Source organism: Oryctolagus cuniculus, chromosome 7, assembly GCF_051225735.1.
Source record: "Oryctolagus cuniculus isolate XC-2025 breed Fujian yellow rabbit chromosome 7, ASM5122573v1, whole genome shotgun sequence".
NCBI lineage: Eukaryota > Metazoa > Chordata > Mammalia > Lagomorpha > Leporidae > Oryctolagus > Oryctolagus cuniculus.
Window position 1 is genome coordinate 15232901 of NC_142873.1, and position 21168 is coordinate 15254068.

Consider the following 21168-nt stretch of genomic DNA (forward strand, 5'->3'; position numbering starts at 1 on the left):
TTAACTTGATATAGTGTTTCTGCAATATTAGTGCCTTTTCCACTCTAAAGTTGATTTAGGGTTCAAAACTTAGCACTAGCTCTGAGGGTGGGAATTCTGTGCTGTGGCTAAGCTGCTTCTTGGGATGTCTGTGTCCCATTTGGGAGTGCCTGAATTTGAGTACTGGCTCCACTCCCAATTCCAGCTTCCTGCTAATGGGCGCCATGGGAGGCAGCGGTGATGGCTCAAGAAGCTGGTCCCTGCCACCCATGTAGTAAACTTGGATTGAATTCCTGGTTTCTAGCTTCAGCTTGGCCCAGCCCCAGCTATTGCAGATATCTGGGAGTGAACCAGTGGATGGGAGGGCTCTCCATCTGTCTCTATCTCTCTCTGCTTTTCAAATAGAATAAATAAGCAAAACTTAGCTGTAAATACAATTCATGAATAAGTTATCCTTAAAAAGTAAAACCTTATCAAACACTTGACTTCCTTCATTTGAAAACCAAAAAATATAATTTTAGTTATATTTATCTCTCAGAATTTTAACTCAAATAAATTTATGTCTATTAACAATTCATATATTTAAAACAGTAAACAAATAGTAAGCATTGCTATGATTCCACTGGTGTCTTAGACTCATTATCATTATTATTATTTGATAGAGTGATAATGCAGCCATCTACTGTTCACTCCCCAAGTGCCTGAAATAGCTGCAAGGCTGGGACCAAAGCTGAGAGACAGGAACTCAGTTCAGGTCCTCTACATGGGTGGTAGAAATCTGATCACTTGGGTCACCACCTCTGCCTCCCAGGTCTGCACTAGCATAAAGCTGGATGCAGGAATCAAAGCTGGTAATCAAATTCAAGTATTCTGATATAATATTTTGGCATCTTATCTGGTAGGCCAAACACCCATTCCTGGAGTCATTTTTTAAAAGCTTTACTTATATATTTGAAAGGCAGAGTTACAAAGAGAGAGGGAGAGGAAGAGATCATCCATCTGCTCGTTCACTCACCAAATGGCAGCAATGGCTGGAGCTGGGCTGATCCAAAGCCAGGAGCTAGGAGCCAGTAGCCAGGAGTAAGGAGCCGGGAGCTTCTTCTGGGTTTTCACGTGGGTGCAGGGGCCCAAAAACCTGGGCCATCTTCCACTGCTTTCCCAGGCACATTAGCAGGGAACTGGACTGGAAGTGTTGCAGCAGGGACTCAAACTGGCATCCACATGTGATGCTGACACTGCAGGTGGTGACTTTACCTGCTATGCCACAGCTCTGGCCCCTAGACTCATTATTTTTAACTTTATACATGGCAGTTCTTGATATAGAAGGTGTCAGAGATAGTTCTAGAAATCTATGTCTTTCTTATAAATGCAGAGTATGTAGAATTACCATCATTGATGGATATACTTTTTGAGTTTGATTAAGAGACAGGTGGCATATCATGTTAAGTGAAATAAACTACACACAGAATACAAACTCCTCATGTTCTCCTTCATATGTAGAAGCCAAAACAAAAAAATCCAGCCAACCAACCAAATATACATCAATCTGAACACAGAATGGTGATTTCTAGAGTCTATGAAGAAGGTATGGAGGGTGGGCAGAAGGAGTCTGGATAGTGGTTACCAAATCAGACTTAGATCAAAGGAATAATAACCTAGTGTTGCACAGCATAGTGGAGAGACTACAGCTAACAATTATCTACTAGATATTGTAAGAACAAACAGAAGGAGGAAGCTCCATGCCTCTAATCATAAAGTAATGTTAGAGAAGGGGAAATGTTGATGACCCTGTTTTGATCAGTACAAATTGTATACATGAACTTAAATATTTCTCTGTAGCACATAAATATGTATAATTGTTGCTAATAAAATTTTAAAAAGATGGTTAAAAAACAAATCTGTTTATTAAAAAGAAACGGATGATATTTTGATGGTATCTTATTTAGTAGCAAACTATAGAAATGATCCCTGAAAGTATAGTCTTGATGGTATCTTATTTAGATTAATTTATGAAGTTAAAAATTTTTGGTTTGTTTTATTTTGTTTAAATAATACAACTTCAGGCTGGTGCCGTGGCTCACTAGGCTAATCCTGCACCTGTGGTGCCAGCACACCGGGTTCTAGTCCCAGCCAGGGCACTGGATTCTGTCCCGGTTGCTCCTCTTCCAGTTCAGCTCTCTCCTGTGGCCCGGGAGTGCAGTGGAGGATGGCCCAAGTCCTTGGGCCCTGCACCCACATGGGAGACCAGGAGAAGCACCTGGTTCCTGGCTTTGGATCATCATGGTGCGCCGGCCGCAGCAGCCATTGTGGGGTGAACAAACAGAAAAGGAAGACCTTTCTCCCTCTCTCTCACTGTCCACTCTGCCTGTCAAAAAAAAAAAAAAAAAAGAATGGAACTTCATGCATTTAATAGATTTAGATTTGGGAACATAGTGATTCTCCCCCCCACCTCCCTCCCACACTTTCTTCCTCCTCCCTTTCCTTTCCCCTCCTTATTTTTTACAGAGATCAATTTTCAGTTAATTTTTATACTCATAAGATTAACCCCACACTAGGAAGAGATTTCACTGATGAGCATGAAGAAAAAAGGAGAAAAGAACCAAACAAACAAGAACATTATTCCTCTATAGTCAAGGTAAGGGCTGTTCAGAATCATTGCATCTCAAAATGTCAGTTTAACTCCTATAGATTACACTTTTTAAAAACATTAATTTATTTTTTGAAAGGCAGAGTTACAGAGAGGCAAAGGTGAGAGGTAGAGAGGTAGAGAGAGACAGAGGTCTTCCACCCAATGGTTGACTCTCCAGATGGCCGCATTGGCCAAAACTGCATTATCCAAAGCCAGGAGCCAAGAGCTTCCTCCAGATCTCCCACACAGGTCCAGGGGCCCAAGGACTTGCACCATCTTCTACGCTTTCCCAGGCCATAGCAGAGAGACAGATCAGAAGTGGAGCAGTTGGGACTCAAACTGGCACCCATTTAGGATGATAGTACTGCAGGCCTTGGCTTTACTGCTACACCACAACACCAGTCCCCTTATAGATTACATTTTAATTACTCTATTATTTACTACAGATCAGAGAGACCATATGATATTTGTCTTTCTGTGAGTGGCTTATTTCACTAAGTACAATGGGTTTCATTTGCATCCACTTTCTTTTTTCTTTTCTTTTTTTAACTTTCATTTAGTAAATATAAATTTCCAAAGTACAGTTAATGGATTACAATGGCTTGTTGCCCCCCATAACTTCCCTCCCACCTGCAATCCTACATCTCCCACTCCCTCTCCCATTCCATTCAGATCAAGATTCATTTTCAATTGTCTTTACATACAGAAGATCGATTTAGTGTATATTAAGTAAAGATTTTATCAGTTTGCACCCACACAGAACATAAAGTGTAAAATACTGTTTCAGTAGTAGCTATAGCATTAATTCACATTGAACAACACATTAAGCACAGAGATCCTACATGAGGAGTAAGTGCACAGTGACTCCTGTTGTTGACTTAGCAAACTGACACTCTTATTTATGGTGTCAGTAATCTCCCTAGGCTCTAGTCATGAGTTGCCAAGGCCATGGAAGCCTTCTGAGTTTGCCGACTTCGATCTTATTTAGACAAGCTCATAGTCAAAATGTAAGTTCTCTCCTCCCTTCAGAGAAAGGTACCTCCTTCTTTGATGGCCCATTCTTTCTACTGGGATCTCACTCACAGAGATCTTTCATTTAGGTTTTTTTTTTTTTTTTTCCAGAGTGTCTTGGCTTTCCATGCCTAAAATACTCTCATGGGCTCTTCAGCCAGATCTGAATGCCTTAAGGGCTGATTCTGAGGCCAGAGTGCTGTTTAGGACATCTGCCATTCTATGAGTCTGCTGTGTATCCCACTTCCCATGTTGGATCATTCGCTGCCTTTTTAATTCTATCAGTTAGTATTTACAGACACTAGTCTTGTTTATATGATCCCTTTGACTCTTAGACCTATCAGTGTGATCAATTGTGAACTGAAATTGATCTCTTGGACTAGTGAGATGGCATTGGTACATGCCACCCTGATGGGATTGAATTGGAATCCCATGGCACATTTCTAACTCTACCATTTGGGGCAAGTCAGCTTGAGCATGTCCCAAATTGTACATCTCCTCTGTCTCTTATTCCCACTCTTATAGTTAACAGGGATCACTTTTCAGTTCAATTTAAACATCTAAGAACAATTGTGTGTTAATTACAGAGTTCAACCAATAGTATTATGTAGAACACAAAAAATACTAAAAGGGATAAAGTATTAAGTTGTACATCAACAGTCAGGACAAGGGCTGATCAAGTCACTGTTTCTCACAGTGTCCACTTTACTTCAACAGGTTTCCTTTTTGGTGCTCAGTTAGTTGTCAGTGATCAGGATGATATTTGCCCCTTTGGGACTGGCTTATTTCGCTCAGCATGATGTGTTCCAGATTCCTCCATTTTACTGCAAATGCCTGGATATCATTGTTTTTCACTGCTGTATAGTTATTATATAGAGTACATGTCCCATAATTTCTTTATCCAGTTTACTGTGGATGGGCATTTGGGTTGATTCCAAGTCTTAGCTATTGTGAATTGAGCTGCAATAAACATTGCAGTACAGACAGCTCTTTTATTTGCCAATTTAATTTCCTTTGGGTAAATTCCAAGGAGTGGGATGGCTGGGTTGTATGATAGGGTTATATTCAGGTTTCTGAGGAATGTCCAGACTGACTTCCATACTGGCTTTACCAGTTTGCATTCTCACCAACAGTAGGTTAGTGTCCCTTTTCCCCCACATCCTCGCCAGCATCTGTTGTTGGTAGATTTCTCTATGTGAGCCATTATAACTGAGGTGAGGTGAAACCTCATTGTGGTTTTGATTTGCGTTTCCCTGATTGCTAGTGATCCTGAATATTTTTTCATGTGCCTGTTGGCCATTTGGATTTCCTCTTTTGAAAAATGTCTATTTAGGTCCTTGGCCCATCTCTTGATTGATTGTTTTGTTGTTGTGGAGTTTCTTGATCTCTTTGTAGATTCTGGTTATTAACCCTTTATCTGTTGCATAGTTTGCAAATATTTTTTTTCCCATTCTGTTGGTTACCTCTTCACTTTCCTGTTTCTTTTGCAGTACAGAAACTTCTCAATTTGATGCAATCCCAAATGTTAATTTAGGCTTTGACTGCCTGTGCTTCCAGGGTCTTTTCCAAGAAGTCTTTGCCGGTACCTATATCTTTCAGGGTTTCTCCAATGTTCTCTAAAAATTTGATAGTGTCTGGTCATAGATTTAGGTCTTTAATCCATGTTGAGTGGATTTTTGTATAAGGTGAAAGGTAGGGGTCTTGCTTGTTTAACATGTGATGGACTGAGGACACAGATGAATAAACCCATTGACTTAAAACTTCATAGGTGACCAACAAATGGTAGTTACAGTTCCAATGGTTAGTACCTGGAATATACTCTCTTTGGTATGTTAAAACATATGATTCCTATTCTCAAGAGAATATTTGTTGTTGATCCAATAAACAAACATAGTAAAAACAGTGTTGGGGCTAAGATCTCTGTTTATTTCTTAAAGGTTAGTTTCTGAATGATATTTAAAGAACATAGATCTTAGTAAAAAAAAAAAAAAAGGAATGGAATGGGGCTGGCGCTGTGGCAAAGCAGGTTAATACCCTGGCCTGAAGCACTAGCATCACATATGGGTGCTGGTTTGAGTCCTGGCTACTCCATCTCTGATCCAGCTTTCTGCTATGGCCTGGGAAAGCAGTAGAAGATGACCCAAGTCCTTGGGTCCCTGCACCCACATGGGAGACCCGGAGACCCAGCTCTGGCCGTTGTGGCCAATTGGGGAGTGAACCATCAGATGGATGACCTCTCTCTCTCTCTGCCTCTCCTCTCTCTGTGTAACTCTGACTTTCAAATAAACAACAACAACAAAATTTTAAAAATATATTTTTTAAAACAGGAATGGGAATAGGAGAGTGAGGAGGAAGAAGGGTGGGAGTCCAGATGAGATGGTGGGTAGGGTTGGAAGAATCACTATATTCCTAAAGTTCTATTTATGAAATGCATGAAGTTTGTATAATTTAAATAAAAGCTTTTTGGTTAAAAAATAGTTTCCTAGGAAACTATGTTCCACTGGGACAAAAATCCTGGTTTTCTTGAACAAGATCAAAAACTAATAAAAATTACCTGTTAAACATCTCTCTCCAAGATGGCTACATTGGGGGGAATTGTTTCTTAATAATTGGATCCATACCAACCCACATTTGGATTTCAACTTCAACAAAGTGGCTTTTGTCTACTCTAACCCATGCAGTTTATTTGGGCAGGAAATTCAGGAGGCAAGTCTTCAGAAACAGGTTTGCTTTGAGTACGCTGTAGCACTATACTTGGGAAATTTGAAAACACAACCTTGCAGATAGCACAATCCTTCTGTAAAATTCTCAAATTATTCAACTTTAGATTCAAACAGAGCATGCCACTTAGCAGTTGTTCAAATATTATAAAGAAATAGATATTTCGGGGAATACAGGTCATCCATCCATTCTTACATAACATCACTAACTTAAATTTTCTGATCATCTAAGAACACACAGTAACAAAATTTAGAGAACTCATATATGCATTGAAAACTGTCTGTAATGTCCACTTTTGCTATTTAAAAATAAAAATTCTAACAATGTTTTCAATTCCTCACAAAAACTTTTGTCATTTTACTTTTCTTTGTAATAAATTGCTTGAGTCAGTTAAAAAGCTATTGTTTACTGAATTTCACTATCATTTACTTACATAAAGCTAGTCAAAATATCCATTCAGAAAGAGTCATTTAGAGATTGTTTTTAATCTCAAATTATTTGAAAATAAACAGTAAAAATCCAGGTATTGTTAAGTACTAAAGGAAGACAAGTGCTTGAAGGTCTTTGAACAGCTGGCCAATTCATAAATTTTAACTCAGATGTAAAAATAGGTTTTAAAAATGATGTGTTTATAATTAAAAAAAAAAAACAGGAAGAAAACGGGTATTGAAGCCAAGCAGATTTCATGAACAATGAAGAGATTATATTTGACAAGGGCAATAACCCTCCCAATCATGTCTTTCACTTTCATTTGCTAAAAATATACAGGCCAGGGAAAGACAGCTCCTTGTTTTGATACTTATGGTTGTTTACGCTTCCCAGTGTTGCCTAACACATTAAGACATATGGTAAAACTTTCCCTAAATTCCGAGGATTTATAGATCCCCCACAGCCAATGAGAACTATCCCCTCGTGCTGGTAAAATGTCCTGAGATATTTAAATCCATTTTTAAATGTGTTTATTCTAAGGAATTGTTTTCCCAAATAATCTATCTCAGTTTCATTTTTTAGCATTAATATAAATACATTCATACATTAGTCTCTTCTCAACAGAAGGAAGTGTTTTAAACCCAGTGTAGATTTTTCACAGCAACATTTTTTGGCTTAAAGAGAGCAGTCACAAACACTTGGGAAATTATATTTACATGTGTATGTATGAAGTACAAGCAGTCAAGCTGTATCTCTTACTATTGCTACTTCCTTAATATAGATTTTGTTAAGAATAATTTTCTTCAGTGCTGACTGGAAAAATCTCTGCAGCATTTTTTCACTGTAAGGTAAATGCACATCATTAAATAGTGATTGAAGATATTCGAAAAAGTGACTGTCATTTATCTTAAATATCTGATAAACATGTCCACATTATTAATATATGCACATGCCTTCATTCCACTATCATATGACAAATATTTACATTGGATTATGACATAATTGACACACAAATCTGTCATGGCCCATTTGCAGATATTACTCAGCATCACTATTTTTACTCCATTTTCAAAATTAGTTTCTGCCTGGTGTAACCACAATGTTAAGAAACTCAAAGTGTAGCACATCAAACAGTAACTTACTTGAATAAAAATTTAATTGAACAGCAAGTCATTTTTCATTCTGATGAACCTAAAACACAGGAACACTTCTTAGGTTATTCGGTAAGAGAAAAACCAAAGACTGGAAAGAATTTAAATAGCTGTGATGGAAGTATAACTTATTTAATTTCAACTAGGAAGCAAACAAGCTATGAAATTCCATGTTGTCATGTAAAAACACACTGAGTTTCTGTTTCAAAAGTTCCATTTTTCAAAGAGCTTCTTTTTATATAGACACTACCCAGGAGTTTATATTAGATGGAGGGGGCAAAGAACACAAAATGCAGGAAGATTTCTATTAGCTCAAGCCTAAGGCTAATCTGCTGCATGTGCAGTTTCTACACTAGGAGGCAACTTGTAGGAAGCTCTGCAGCTGAGAGCTAGAGAGCTGGAAACTGTTCCCCTGGGTAGGATCTCACAAATGACTCTGCTGTATTCCTTCTCCTGCCAAACACCATGGCTCAAGCTTGTGCACAGCCATCGGGCTCCAGGGCAGCTTCCTGCTCCATCATTCTTCCTGAAACCTTCTGACCAGAGGAACACACACACAGAAGCAGCTCAACCAGGGTGATTCACCCCTATTCTCTGCATCCCCCCCCCCCGACACCAGTTGTCTGTGCTCCTTTGGCATTATTAACCAAGACCATACAATTGGCAGAATTGTCAAGTGTCCCAATACACACACTCACACTTTTACATCCAGTATTCCAACTACAGATTTTCTAACTTTACTTTATGTAAAATAGCTTGTACCATTTACTTTCATCCTCGGATACCATGGTAAAGACTCTGTTGATGGAAATTCAAGAGAAACTTTCAGGACGACTTCTCTCACTCCTTAGCTCTATCTATTGATTCCATGCAATATCCTACTTTGTTACGTAACACTAAAATCACCAAGCACACACTTAGTCACACAAACCCAGAGCAGGAACTCTGATTTCTACATCTACCCAATGACTTGTAGGGATATTTCCAATTCATTATAAACGAACCCTCTTTGACATGCCACAAGTTACAACTATGCACTTGTTTTGACTGGAAAAAAAAAGGGCCAAACCTACAGTAAAGCTTCCCCCTCACCCCCAAAGAAACATAAAAATACATTATTCTTATTCCAGACCATGCATTTTACACGTCCAAACATCCTCTTGATGCTGTTAGGAACTTTACCCTTGAAGTCTGACACGTATTTCTAGTTAAAAGGCATAACCACCCCATTGCTACCCTAGCAATGCACCCCAATTCCAGGCATCCCTGCAAACCTAATCCTCTTGATGTTAGCTTCCCACCAAAACCCATTCAGTTGGGGGTAAAGGCAAACATCCTTCCCCAATTACATATCAAACATGTGAAAACTGGACAGGATGCAGCTTAAATGTTTTGTTTTGGATTCTGTAACAGAATAGCATATGCTGCAGTACAATACTGCTGAGCTTCTGTGTTCGCGAGTAAGAGAGCTCCCAGCAGAGTGCTTGCCATGTTCCCCAGTGACACCTGTCAGCCAGTCTCAGGGAGTCCCAGCGTCACTCAGCTGCTTCAGCACCGCTCTCTGAACAGCTTCTGCCACAGAGTGGTGCAGTCTTAACAGGTCTCTGGCACACCAAGTCCATTGCTAAAATAAGGGAACCGTGAGGGAACAATGCTCTTTCCTGTCATGAAAGCCAAATCATTAGGTATTAATTAACAGCAGGACAAAAGCCCCACAAATGTCGACCGAAACTTAAATAGTTGGCCATCACAGGATACAAATTGAGAAGATCTGACACACTCTGTATTATAGGCAGACAGAGCATGGCCTGGTGCTGAGTTTTGTGAAAATTCAATTAACTCAACCATCTAGTATAGGCATAAAGACAGAGGGAGAACGCTATTAGGTGTATTAGAATTGGTGATGTGTAATCATGTGCATTTGTGGTTTGCGAAGAATACCATATAATCACTAACACATAGCAGGTTATCAGTAAGTTATTCAGATGTTTTAGATCACAGACATTATTTTACGAATGGCATAAGCGAAATGCTACCTTAGAAGGGTAGTGAAATTTTTCAGCTGATTTCGCCAACCTGATCCTACCAGGCACCCCTGGGGCAAGCACACTTCAATGGCGTAACGGGAAAAGGTGTGGGAAACTGCCGGCGACGCTTATCTTCCCAAGGCCTTCTCCAGGGCCTTCCACGCGCCACTCCATAATTCTGTTCAACGAAACTTTAGCGTTCTCACACCCAGAGAGACTCACAAGGTGCACACTGCACCCATCTGCGGGACATGGAGTCCCCCACAAACTCCCGCCAGCTCTGTGGGTGACCGTCCCCCGCCTGCCAGCTCTCCACACAGACCAAGCCGCGACCATCTCCACACTCGGGGCGCCCAGGACCAGTCCTGTCGGACCCGTCCTCCTTCCCAGGAAAAAGCCCCTACGGGGCGGCCCAGCACCAGCGCCTCCTCGCCACAGCCAACTTCAAGCAGCCACACGCGGAGAAAGCCACCGACACGTTTCGGGACCACGCAGTGAAGCAACCCCCAAAAAGCTAAATTATAAAAAGCTTCAGGCCGCCCCAACCGAGGCGCGAACTTGGGCTTTTCACCTGCAGCAGAGCCCAAGACGGGGCCAGGAAGCGTGGGAGCCGCGAAGCCTCCCTTGCAACGGGGCCGCCTCCGTCCCGCCGCTGTGGAAGCCCCGCGCGCCCCTCGCCCGCGGAGCACGCGCCCGGGCGCCAGCAACTTACCGCACCGCTTGCACAGCACTCGGCCGACCCCTTTCTTGAGGTTCCGGAAGAGGCTCGGAAGGTGGCCGGCAAGTGGCTGCTGCTGCTGCTGCTGCTGCTGTCGGTCTCCGGCTCCATGAAGAAGATGTAGCTGCTGTCCTCCTTGAGCCTCCCGCAGGACGGGGAAGCCGGGTGGCCCCAGGTCCGCAGGCGCACCGTGAGCAGAGTCCTTCTTCAAGCCCGGCTGTCACCGCCCACACCTGGTGCACCTTCACCAGACAGGGCGCCTGCTCCTCCGCAGGCTCGCCGGGGCTGGGCGCCGGGGTCGTGGGCCGGGAGGGCAGGGTCCCGTGGGCGGCGGACAGCGGGTCCTCGGCGGGCAGCCCCAGCGCCCCTGGACCGGCGGCTGGCGGCTGGCGCTCGGCGCGCCGAGCTGGCTCCAGCACCGAGCCCGCGCTGGGCGGGGACGAGTAGCACACCGAGCCCCCGCGGGAGCCGAGTGGTCACCGGCCGCCGCCCCCGGCGCCAGGGCCGCCCTCCCCAGCAGCAGCACCAGCGGCGGCGGCGGCGCCGGCGAGTGGGCGGCGGGGCCCGGACTCCCGGAGCGGCGCGGGGCGTGTCGCCATCTCATGGTGTGAGGTGCATGAGGGCTGCCGGCTGTGTGGTCGGACTCTGCCTCGCTCTATGGCGTTGCCTCCCTTTTCCTTCTCCTCCTCCCTCCTCCCCACCCTTCTCCTTTTATTTATTGGGGGTGGGGGTGGGGGTAGGAAAGTTGAAGAAAGGTGAAGAGGTGTAAGGGGAGGGAAAAAAAAAAAAAGCAAAATTAAGAAAAAAAGCCGCAGCCGCCGCCTCGGCTGCAGGGAGCGATAGGTTCCGCGCCGCCGCGCCCGAGCCGCGCTGTCGGGGCTGCTGTCGCTGGAGGACGACGCGGAGGTGGCGGAGCTGCTCGGCGGGTTAGGGTCCTTTGTGTGAAGTGATGCTGCGGCGGCTGCTGCTGGGGCTGCGAGCGAGCGGCGCGGGAGCGCGCGAGGGAGAGCGCCCTGGAGGCGGGGCTGCGTGCCTGGAAGTCGCTGGGTGCCTGGGCGCTGCCCTGCGCCTCGCCGCCCCGTTTACCTGTGGTGCGGGCTCGCGTCGCGCCTCCCTGCCCCTTGCTGCTTCGGAAGCCCGGCCGACCAGTCGCTCCCGCTGGGTCTGCCCTTTCCCTCGCGGTCCGCGCGGCCGCTGCTGCTGCTACAATGGGAGGACGAGATGGCGAACAGGCTGCAGTCGGAGTGGGCTGCGGAGATGGACTGGGGCTGGGAGGTGACGCTTCAGGAGCAGGGACCTGTCAGCGAGCAAGGACAGCACCGACGCGGGTGCGAGGCAGGCCGGGCTGCGGGGCGCTCAGCCAGGCACGCGGGACGCGCTGACAAGTTTCAGGTGAACCGGTGTCTTGACAGTCAGAAGGAAGCAACATGCTGTGGTAGACCAGCAATTAAACTAACTTATCACACCTTTTTCTCGTGTGTGACGCTTCTGACTCCTTGCCTCAGTCACTCCAGGCTTCGTGACACCTGCGATTTCTTTCCTCCAAACTCCTGTTCCCCGAGATTTCATAACAAATGTGCTACTGCTGAGAGGAGCTTAGCTTGAACAAAAGATTTGCTTGGTCAGGCCATGTTGTATGAAGTTTACGACACTGTAACACTTAAATGCAAATCCATAAGTTTTGATATGAGGTAAGGTCATCTTCATTCATTTCCAGAATTTTTTGATTTCTCTTACAACACACTGTTTATTTAGAAGCATGTTGTTCAGTCTCTAGGTGTTTGCATACATTCTTGAGATTCTTGAGTTGTCGGTTTTGAGCTTTAATCCATTTTGATCCGAGAAGGTGGGTGGTATGGTTTTGATTTTTTTGAATTTGCTGAGACTTGCTTTATGGCCTAGTGTATGGTCTATCCTAGAGAGAGTCCATGCACCACTGAGAAGAATGTGTATTCTGCAACGGTGGGGTCAAAAGTTCTATTGATATCAGTTAGGTCCATTTGGTCTATAGTGTCAGTTAGCTCTGTTGTTTCCTTGATGATTTTCTATCTGTTAGATCTATCCATTGATGAAAGTGGGATGTTGAAGTCCCCCATTACTATGCATCAAAGTCTATGTCTCCCTTTAGATCTGTTAACAGTTCTTTTAAATAGCTACTCTCTCTAATGGAGTGCATATACATTTATTATAGTCACATCTTCCTGTGTATTGATCCTTTAATCATTACATAGTGTCTTTCTTTGTCTCTTTTAGCAGTTTTGTGTTAAAGCCTATTTTGTCTGATATTAGGATGGCTACACAGCCCTTTTTTCCCATTATTATGGAATATCTTTTTCCACCCTTTCATTTTCAGTGTACATGTATCTTTGTTGGTTAGGTGTTTCTTGTAATAAGCAAATAGATGGTCTGGTTTTTTAATCCATTCGGGCAGTCTGTATTTCTTAACTGGAGAGTTGAGACCATTTACATTCAGGTAACTATTGATAAGTAACTACTTGATCCTATCATTTTTCTGTGAATATTCCTATTGTTTACTTTGGATTTATTTTGTAATTTTACTGGTTTTCACTGTGTTTGTAGTCTTTCTTGATGATGACTTTCTTGATGTGTTTCTGTGTGTAGCACATCCTTATGAATCTTTTGTAAGGTTGAATGCATGGTGATAAATTATTTCAATTTCTGTTTGTTATAGAAGGTCTTTATTTCACCTTCATTCATAGATGAGAGCTTTGCAGGGTACAGTATTCTAGGTTGACAGTTTCTTTCTCTTACTATTTGGACTATATTTTGACATCATCTTCTAGCCTGTGCGGTTTCTGATGAGAAGTCAGTTGTGAGTCTAATTGGAGATCCTCTGATAGTAATCTGACATTTTTATCATGCACACTTTAGAATCTTTTCTTTATGCTTAACTGTGAAAAGTCTAAGTACAATGTGTCATGGTGAGGTGAAATCTCTTCTCATTATCTGTTAGGAGTTCTATGTGCTTCCTGTACTTGGACATTTGTTTCTTTCTCCAAGTAATTGAATTTTTCTGTAATTATTTTGTTGAGTAGGTCTTCTAGTCCTTTCTCTTTTCCACACCTTTAGAAACTCCTATGACCCATATGCTGGACATTCTTCCAAGATTTGTCTTCTAACTCAGATATTCTTTCTTCTATCTCATCAATTCTGTTGTTATAGGTTTCCACTGCATTTTTATTTGATCAGTTGAATTAATCATTGTAGTATATCATTTTCATTTCTTTTTAAAAATCTCAATTTCCTGGAAAAATTTTCATTCATAACATATATGGTTTTCTTTAGTTCATGGATTTGCGTCCAATTCTTTTTGAGTAAAACTATGATTAATTTTTTGAATTCCATTTCTGGTATTGCCTCAATATTCATTTTCTCATTATAATATTGGAATGTTGTGTACCTTTGGGGGGGGTCATAGTGTCTCCCTTTTTCTTGTTTCTTGAAGTTCTGCATTTAGTTTTAGGCATTTGTAGAAATTTTGTCCCCTCTGATGGCTTTTATCTTTGAGCTAAGCCTCTGTGGCTTAGTGGTTTTTCTACACATCAAGTGAATACCAAGAGGTGTGTGGTGAGTGTGGCCAAGGAGCTCTGGTCAGTGCTCCAGGATGGGGTGAGTATCCAGGGTAACACCCAGGTTGGGTGTGGTAGCTCTCTTCTGGTTAACTGGATAGAGAGGAGTGGTCACTTTTGTTGATGTGACCAGTCCTTGGTCACCTTTTGTTGTAACCACACCTTCTCCTCCAAGCTGAGGAATGCCCAAGTGCTAGCCCTCATTGTGTTCAACACTCATCTGTACCACCTTATGCACTACACATGATCTGCACAGTCCTTTCTGTGAGCATAGTTCTCTCTGCTATGAGCTGCTCTGGGCAGCCAAGGAGCATTGAGAGTGTGCAGCATTACTGTGTGATTGGCCATAACCCAGCTACACTCTGCCTCCTCTCACTTAGTCACATTGTTTTCTAAGACACGTGTGCCACACTGCCAAGGCATCATCATTGGGAGCACAGGTTCAGTGTAGACACCAGGACTATGATAGGACCTTGGGCCAGAATAAGGAACTAATTATTAAAGATCCAGTAGCCTGGAGAGCAGGTGGGTTGGGAAGTTCTCTGCCTTAGATAGGCACTGAATGGATGGGGAAGTTAGAATTTCATAGTGGCTCTTGATGGGTGAGCCAATGGTTGTACTAATGAGGATCAGTATGCATGATTTTAAGCTGGGAGGTGATAATTAACAACAATGTTTGGAGGAGAATAACTAAGGGTAATGTGGAATAATGATAACCTAGAAGTAGGCTATTGGAAAAGTCTTGGTGTGAGCAATGACGTATTATATTGAAGAGAAGGCAACAGAAATAGAAAAGGGCTACTGTTGGCATCCCATGTTGGACTGCTGGTTCATGTCCTGCTCTCCTCTTCCAAGTCAGCATCTTGCTAATGTATCTGGGATGACAGCAAAAGATGGCCAAGTACGTGGACCCCTGCTCCCCATGTGGGATGTTGGGAGGGAGTTCCTGGCTCCTGGTTCATCTTGTCCCAGATCTGGCTATTGTAGAAATTTAGGGAGTGAAGCAATAAATAGATCTACCTATATATCCCTGTATTTCTGTCCCTTCAAATAAATAAACTATACACTATAGCTTTGCAATATAACTTTGTCAAGAAATGTGATACTTCTTACTATGTTCTTCCCAACCTTAGTTTGACTCTGCTGGGGTCTTTTGTAGTTCTATATGAATTTTAAGATATACTTTTTCAATTTCTATGGAAAATGCCATTGGAATTTTGAGAGAGATTGCATGAATCTATAGTTTGCTTTTGGTATTTATGAACACTTTAATTATCAAAATCCATAAATATGTGATGACTTTCTGTTTATTTGTGCTTTGATTGGCATTTTGTAGTTTTTAATGTAGACATCTTTCACTTCCTCTGTTAAATTTATTCCTGAGTATTTCATTATTTTGATGCTATTAGAAATGGTGTGGTTTTAATTTCATTTTAAAGATGGTTTGTTATTAGTGTACAAATGGTTACTTTTATTTACATGTTGATTTTTGTGTTCTTCAACTTTACTTAATTTGCTTATAAGTTCTAATAGTTTTTGGGTCTTTAGGTTTCTATATGTAAGACTTTATATCTGCAAACTGGGACTATTTTATTTCTTGCTTCATGATTTGGATGGCTTTAATTCTTTTTATGGTCTAACTGCTCTGGAGGTCTTCCAGTAATATATTGCATGGAAGCAAGGAGAATAGGTGCCCTTTAATTTTACCAAATCATTTAGAAAAAAAATTTCCTATTTTCCCTGTTGATTTTTAGGTTTGTTGTTTATTTGTCATAGATGGCCTCTATTGTACTGGCTTAAGATACGTCTATGCTTAGTTTATTGAGAGGTTTTATTATGAATGGATTTTAAACTTTGTTAAATATTTTTCTGCATCTGTTGAGAATATCAAGTAGATTTTATCTTTCAATCTGTTGATCTGGTGTATCACATGATTGATTTGTATATGTTGAAACAACGTTTCATTGCAGAAATAAATCCCAATTGGTAGTGGTGTATAAATTTTGCTATGCTGTTAGATTCAGTTTGCCAGAATTTTGTCAAGAATTTTTGCACTAAGGGATATATAAATGATTAAGAAGAACAAATTAGAAATTTTGGAGGTTATAACTTAAATCATTGAAACAAAAAATATGATTGAGTGCTTCATGGGACAATAGACCAATGGAAGGAATGAATTTCTTGTCTGGAGGACAAGTCTTTTGAAGTGACTCAACCATACACAAATAAAGAGAAAGGAATGAAAAAATCCTACATGAAATATGGGATACCATTACATGATCATTTATTTCTATTATAGGGATTCCTGAAGGAGAAGAGAAGGAAAAAAGATTGAGGATTTGCTAAATGAAACAGTATTTGAAAATCACATAGGTCTTGAAAAGACATGGACATCATGATACAGGTAGCTCAAAGGACCTCAAGCAGATTCAACTGAAAAAAATCTTCTCCAAGATGTTCAAACTGTCAAAATTAAGGACAAGAAGAGAACCTTCAAGACAGAAAAAAAATATCAAATTGAATATAAAGGAAAACCAATTAGACTAACAGCAAATGTCTCTGCAGAAATACAACAATCACAAGAGAGTGGGATGATATATAAATTTTCTTAAAAGAAAAAAATTCTCTGGGGCTGGTGTTGTGGAGTAGCAGGTAAAGCCACTGCCTTCAATACCAGCATCCCATGTGGTTGCTGGTTTGTTTCCCAGAAGCTCCACTTCTGATTCAGCGCTTTGCTAATAGCCTGGGGAAAAGCAGCAGAAAATGACCCAAGTATTTGGGCCCCTGCTGCTAACCTTGGAGATTTGGAGGAGGCTTTTGGCTCCTGGCTTCAGCTTGGCTCATCCCTGGCCATTGCAGCCTTCTGGGGAGTGAAGCAGTGAATGGGAGCTCTCTCTGTCTATCCTTCTTTTTATCTAACTCTGACTTTCAAATAAATAAATAAATCAAAAAAATATTTCCAACCAGGAATATTATCTCCAGAGAAGTTATCCTTTGGAAGAGAAGGAGAAACTAGGTATTTTCTTCCAGACCACTTTACAAGAAATTGTATTTCACCATCTCCAGACCAGCCTTACAGGAAATTCTGAAATGAGTCCTGCATGAGAAGTGGACAAGGAAACATATGACACTACCAAATTCACTAACAGACCAGAATAAATCAGTGACCAGTCAACAAAATGACAAATGTTAGTCCTTATCTATCAATACTAACCTTGAATGTAAATGGATTAAATTCTCCCACCAAAAAATTTAGGTTGGCCAAATGGATTAAAAAAAAATCAGACCTGAATATTTACTGCTTACAATAAACTCACTTCACTAATAAAGATATAGATAGATTTGAAGTGAACGGCTGGGAAAAAATACAGGCAAATGGAAACCAAAATTCAGTAGGAATAGCTATACTCATATCACATAAAACAGACTTTAAATCCGAAAGTAAAAAGATACAAAAGGAAGTTATATTGATAAAAGCTCAATTCTCCAAGAAGATGTAACAGTAATAAACATAAACAATACCAACACAAGAACGCTCAGACACATACAGCAAATACTGTTAGACTTAAGGAGAGAGATTGACACCAATACAAAAACAGTGGTTGACTTCAGCACCCCTCTGCTAGTAAAGAATAGGTGTTCCAGACAGAAGATGAACAAAGATACATCAGACTGGAACCATATTATTGAGCAAATGGACCTGACAGAAATTTGCAGGACATTTCACCCAACAGGTACAGAATAACATTTCTCTCATTAGCACATGGAACGTTTTCTATGACAGACCAATATATTAAGCCACAACTCAAGTGTCAGTAAACTAAAAAAAATTGAAATCATATCTTGTATCTTCTCATATCACAAAGAAATGAAATTAGAAGTCAACAAAAAAGAACAATAGAACATTTAGAAATATAATGAAATTAGTTGCATGCTACTAAGTGATCCATAGATCATAATAGAAATTAAACAGGAAATCTAAAACTTTCCTGAAATAAATGAAAATGAAAACACAAAACATATCAAAACCTGTGTGACACTGCAAAAGCAGAAATTAAGAGGGATGTTTAGAGCATTAAGAGCTTATATTAAAAAGAGAAATGTCTCAAATAAATTATCCAACAATGAGTCTTGAAGACAGTAAAACAAGAATAAATCTAATTTAAAATTAGCAGGATATGAAAAATAATAAGGTCAGAAAATAAATAAAATTGGAAGGATCAAGAAGAAAAGCTGGTTTTGGAGTAGATGAAACAATATATCAGATCAACAAAAAATTAAAGAGAAAAAATTAAATTAGAGTTGAAAAAGAGACATTACAAGCAACACTACTTAAATGTAGTCTGTGTTAGCCTAATTAGTATTCCTTTATATGTAACTCAATGCTTTTATATTTTTTGCACTTAAGAATCTCTCCTTGTCCTTAACTTTTGACAATTAGACTACAAAATGCCTTGGAGAAAGTAATTTTTGGTTGAGTCTGCATGGTGTCCTTTGTGTTCCCTGTATCTGGATATCAACATGCCTTTCATACATAGGGAAATTTCAACTTTTTTATGTAGCAGTTTCTCAATGCCTTTTTCCTTCTCTTTTCCCTCAGAAATTCCTATAATGCACATATTTTGTGATTTAATGGTACCCCATATTTCAAGTAAGTTTTCTTATTATTTTTTCATTTTATTTATATGTGACTGGGTTATTTGAAAAGGCTTTGTCCTTCTTTTCTTTGTTTATGTATTCTGCTGTCAAAATCATTATATTTTTATTTCATTAATTGAAGTTTTCAGCTTCAAAATTTCTATTCAGACTTTTTAATGATTTCTATCTTCATGTCACCCATCCCCCCCATTTCTTTTAACTATCTGTATTTCCTACTGTCATGTTGAATTTTCTTAGGATCATTACTTTGAATTCTATTTCTGGAATTTTATAGAATTTTTTGTAAAAGCAGATATTATGTGATTATAAGTCACTATGGAATAGGTATACACAAACAGAGGTTATGCAGTGTTAGTATGCTGTTTCATACATACCTGTATGTAGGTATGAAAACATACTATGTATGTTTTACTTCATCTATGTTTTCCTTTAAATGTTGATTATATCACCTAAGATTTTTTTAACATGGAAAATATTTATTTTTAACCAAATTGTACATATTTATGGACTATGGATTAACATTTCATTGTATATATACAAGCCATACTGATCAAATCAAATTAATCATTTTTGCCAATGAAATTTAAAGATTATTTGAAATTTGGAAAATCACATAACTCTACAGAGCCTAAAATGGATCCATCAGATGAAAAATTGGGTCTAAATTTACCCCAGCAATCAGAGTATGAGATGTGGATTCTGTGGCCCAAAAGTCATTGAGTGAGTAATCAAATTAAAAATAATGAGATTGGTTGCATTATTTTTACCTTAATTTTAAAAAGTATATTAATATTTAAAGATAATTTAAGGGGCTTTGGGACTATTCAAAATGCATTCCTTATACAATTGTTAAAAGTATTTGAAATTCTCCTCCTTCCTTTTAGAGAAGGGATTATCAACTGCTAAAAGCTGATGTCCTTTGGAAGAAAGAATCATCTCAAACCTACAAGACCATATCGGCCTCTTAGTAGGTCAACCCATGTCCATGTTTGCTACATTCTGCTGTTTTTCCACAAATATTATTTATTGAAATGTGAATATGTTGTCCTACCATTCACTCTAATTCAAACACTTTACCATCTCCCCATTTCTCTGAATGTAATGGTCACACACACATACCATGAGGGAAAAGGGAAAGGTGAGGAAATGGAGCAGTAAAAGCCAAGTAACCCATTTCAAGGTTTTATTGGATGCAGGCACTTCAGTCCAGTCATTTTCTATGCATTTGCCATCTGAATGACATCACCACAGCAAGAGACTAAAAATGCAGGATTCAAATATGAATGCTGTGTGGAAAAAGTCTTTAAGGTATTCTATGGTGGCTCTAACATTCTGACAGAAAAATTAGATGGCAGAAAGACAGATGTGAGATCCTGGGGTACAAGGTCTAATTTCCAATGTATTAAGTGGTTTACCAAAAATTTTCTTTGTAATAACAAAGTCTAATCATTTCCTTTGCCTGTGTGCTGTTTTTCTATTGCATCATTTGTGTGGGAACATAGTGGGCCACAGGACATGTCTCCAACATATCCTGACTTCACCCAGGTGATGAAGTTAAATGTAGTAAGAAACATAAATAGCAAGAGTTTTAAAAAACATTTTTAATGATTTCTTGATTTCTAAAGCTGAAATGGTGCATTTAAAAATTGTCCAGAATGAAAATGTACTATATATTTTTCTGAAAATAAACTGGAAGGGAAGATTTTAAATGTTTTCACCACAGAGAATGATCACTATTTCAGAAAATATATATGCCTACACTAATTGGACATCACACAATGTATAAATGTACCTAAATGTCACAGAGTATCATAAAGATGTGCATATTTTGATTTCAGTTAAAAATAAAAAATATTACTCAGATAATTAATATTCCACTCCTACCCCAACCATGTCTTAAGAATATAATTTTCTTTTGATACATATTTGTTTTCAACATTTCTAAATTTAGTTAGGTAATAGTTTTTATTTTTAAGAGGAATTTTAGATTTGAAGAAGAATTGAGGAGCATATGTTAAGCGTTGCCATATGTTCTCTCTTGCTCTTGTTGTTCCCACTATGTGTATTATTAATAGTTGTGTGGTAACTTGTTTCAATTGATAAACCAATGTTAGTACACTACTACTGAATAAAGTCCATAGTTTACATTAGGGTACACTCGTGATGTTGCAAAGTTCTGTATCTTTTGACAACCTCATCCCTACAAGTATCTGCCTTTATGGTATCCTCTGTACTCCACCTATTCTTTCCCACA

General features: G+C 40.0%; 1 long non-coding RNA gene and 2 pseudogenes across 2 annotated transcripts; 1 reads left to right on the forward strand and 2 right to left on the reverse strand.

Moving 5' to 3' along the window:
• Positions 1-1890: 1890 nt before the first annotated feature.
• On the reverse strand, positions 1891-1963 carry LOC127488723 (small nucleolar RNA U3; annotated as a pseudogene).
• Positions 1964-10165: 8202 nt separating this feature from the next.
• LOC149125303 (uncharacterized) lies at positions 10166-11269 on the reverse strand (annotated as a pseudogene).
• Positions 11270-11577: 308 nt separating this feature from the next.
• Positions 11578-20685, forward strand: LOC149125304 (uncharacterized). 2 transcript variants are annotated; one of them, XR_016211367.1, is made up of 4 exons: positions 11578-12356; positions 16555-16659; positions 18856-18906; positions 19799-20685. It is a non-coding gene; the product is annotated as an uncharacterized LOC149125304 (long non-coding RNA). The 2 variants fall into 2 exon arrangements; XR_016211368.1 differs by lacking the exon at positions 16555-16659.
• Positions 20686-21168: the final 483 nt, after the last annotated feature.